Below are 3,019 nucleotides of genomic sequence, written 5' to 3'. Positions count from 1 at the left end.
CAGACTGACCTTGAACTCAGAGATCTGCATGACTCTGTCTCCTGAGTGCTGGGATTAATGGTAGGGTCAAATATACCTGGACCTACATTTTGTACACCTGAATCCCTCTCTGTTCTAGCCTGGCCTTGAATTCAAAGATCTCATTGCCTGTCTCCTGCTGTGTTCCACCAGGCCTGACACAAAAGGTTTCCATGGCCACTATTCTTCAAGATCTGGATCAAAAGCCTGTGCTTCTAGCCTCACTTTCTGGATAACTAGCGTGCACTCTCATGCTGGACTGTTTTCATTCTACAATTAAAGTCTAAATTAAAACAGTAACCGGCTTAAAGCACCAAATACGACATAACTATTCCGTGTTGAACTGCAAATACAAATAACAAGCGTAGCTCTATGGGATCTTTCCATGAGATCATCACCCCCTTGATCTGGATATTCCTTTCAACATGGCAGTCAGCTCCTTTTCTCTTCCTAGTGCTCCTTTATTACTTGAACTTCATTTCTTTTTCCACTAACAGCTTGCTAATCTTCATCAAGACACTCTTCATGAGAATAACCCAGAGAATGTAGTACTTGCAGGTCTTATGTTAGACTTCTCTGTTAACATGATTAATCTGATTTTGATCACAGTAGCATTGGCCTCCTCAATCTCTCTGTCAAGGGCAAAAAGCAGCCATATTGTTCACCAAAATATGACAAACACTGACTCCAGCCCTTATACTAATGGCCTTCTCCTCTCAAATCCCTTGAGAAAGGCTGCTACAATTTAAATCACTCTCAGCATAGGTATCTTCCATATTCCTACTAGGATGGCCCAAAAGCACAACTGAAAGCATTGCACCACACTCCAAATCCAAAGTACCCAACTCCACATTCTACCTAACAAACACACAATCAGGCCTATTACAGCAATAGCCCAATAATGACACCAACATCTCTCTTAGGATTTCCATTAGGGTGAAGAGACAGTATGACCAAACCTACTTTTAAACAGGACAACATGTATTGGGCTGGCTTACAGGTTCAGAGTTTCTAACCATTATCATCATGGCATGAAGCCTGGCATTATCCAGATGAGAATGACCTTGGAGGAGTTGATAGTTCTACATCTTGTTGTGAATTCTAAAAGTCTGTCTCAAGGGTAGCCAGAGGGAGGTCTCTGTCCCTAACCCCATGGTGACACCCTTCAGCCAATAAAGCCAATCTATTTCAACAAGACCTCAACTCTTAATAGTGCCAGTCCTTGGTCCAAACATACTCAAATGACCTCCCCCAGGAGAGCTAAAACAATCAGGTGCAATAAAGAAACTTGTGGAGTTATCCTTATACATGGTTTTGAATTAAAATACAGAGCAATAGTAAAATATTCATCCAAATGCCCTTGCTGATCATTATAAAAACATCTGACAGTTTGATTTTCCTTCAGATTTTTAGAAATCACCTCTCCTATCTAATTGGCATCATAAATGTGAGATCCAATATCAGTTGTATCTCTAATCCATTCAGGTATCAGGTCTCATTTTGCATTTAATGTCTAATCCCCTTTTCACATTCTGCATCAGTACATACAAAAGACAAACCTAACACCCATAGTTTTCATATTTTTAAATCTTAATAATATTCTAATTGGGACTGATGTCAATCCTTGCAAACAATCAGTAAAGGAATTCTTTGTGAGTTATGTAATTTTAATAAGAGAATTGGACCTCTTTTTCTGAGAATTCATCCCATTTATCTGAAGCATTGAATGCTGAGAAATGACAGAGAGCCTAGAGTTGATCATCCAGTACAATCTGGCTTTATAACTCAGTCTATTCACCTTTACCTAGCAATAAATCCTGGGACATATCAATGCCACTTCCCAATTTATTGTTTGGTAGTCATAGGTTCCTCTTTATGCAATTTTTATCATGAAACTGAAAACAAGCTTCCAATATTGCTGTTGTGGAACATTTCCAGTCTTTTGGAATAATTCTATTCTGTTTTTGCTTTATAAGTTGACAAAGATGTTTTTGGCAATGGCTCAGTCCCCAAAGTCTGAGCTATGTTTCTGATCAATAGTGTGTGCACTCAATCAACCATCAGGGTTTGACATTTATATGATTTTGTGTGGTTTGTGGGTTGAATCAGGAATCAGAATACAAGATGTTAGCACTTGTTCTGTCAACCAAGCTATGTCTATAGTATTGTCCTATACACTGTGCCTGAGCCTCACCACTACTGACTATTTTATTGTTAAGAAAGGATCCCATGGTATAGCTCAGAGGGGCCTGTGAGGAATCCTGCTTTGGTGACTTTGGCACTGAGAGGAGAGCCCCTCACCCAGCCTAAGGGCTTTTTCATTGGTGGCTACAATATTGATCTTCCTCTGTCAACACATCTCCAGACTGTTGTGAGCACCTGGTACCTGCACCTCTCCCTCCTAAGGCCCCTTGGGGTACCATTCAAATGCTAAGCACACAGCTTCATGAGTGCACCCCCTAATGCACACTAATTTTGGCACCTGCCCTTCAGGCTCTCACAGGATGTGATTTCAAGCATCTCTACATGATGAGATAGGAGATCTTTCCTCTTCCACATTCTTCCTGATCTGATTTTCAACAGGTTTTAATGGCTAATATTGCTGAATTATGCAAGCTTGAGGTAGGATGAGACATTCCTGGGCAAGGTCTGAAGGGAAACAGTCAGTTAAATTCAGAAAAACACATGACTTAGGTGTTTCTGATCAAGTCTAGAGCAAACTCTGGCTTTGGAAAGTGGAGGTTCCCAATGTCTGTGACCCAGAAAACACCCTTATAAGGATGCCTCAGCTTCCTAACTGTACAGGGAGAAAATTAGCAGGGAGGCAAAGGGTGTTCCCCATGACATCAGCAGCCCCTTCTTTGGACATTCCATTGTATCCTGGAGAGTTCTTGGCATCCCTTGTGATGTCACCAGTGTTGTAGTGACACTAAGTGCACTGAGCTCTCTCACTCAGTGTCTACAGCATATGTCCCTAGACATGATTTCCCGACTGAGGAGA

This window comes from Grammomys surdaster, unplaced genomic scaffold (genome assembly GCF_004785775.1).
Source record: "Grammomys surdaster isolate TR1022 unplaced genomic scaffold, NIH_TR_1.0 126078, whole genome shotgun sequence".
NCBI classification, from domain to species: domain Eukaryota; kingdom Metazoa; phylum Chordata; class Mammalia; order Rodentia; family Muridae; genus Grammomys; species Grammomys surdaster.
This window is presented reverse-complemented; position numbering follows the sequence as displayed.